The sequence below is a fragment of the Meleagris gallopavo genome, chromosome 1 (genome assembly GCF_000146605.3).
Source record: "Meleagris gallopavo isolate NT-WF06-2002-E0010 breed Aviagen turkey brand Nicholas breeding stock chromosome 1, Turkey_5.1, whole genome shotgun sequence".
In the NCBI taxonomy this organism is placed as follows: Eukaryota; Metazoa; Chordata; class Aves; order Galliformes; family Phasianidae; genus Meleagris; species Meleagris gallopavo.
This window is the reverse complement of record NC_015011.2, coordinates 188,496,409-188,496,669: the sequence shown is the minus strand read 5'-3', so window position 1 is coordinate 188,496,669 and position 261 is coordinate 188,496,409.

Below are 261 nucleotides of genomic sequence, written 5' to 3'. Positions count from 1 at the left end.
TGAGGAGAACCAGAAATAGAGTTAATTGGCATAGTCCTTACACAGGAAAAGTACCAAAGAGCACTACTCACATAACCACTTGCAGAGCTTCTGAAAAATGGAGTAGGCTGTTGATCTGTTTCTGTGGAAAATTTCAGCAGGATGTAACAACTAGTGAACTGGTGATCCGTCCTTATGCCCTTTCTTACTGTTATCAGGCACCCTCCTAAACACTAACTGCAACTTTCTGGAATCTGCAACTTTCAAGATTTTATTTTATTT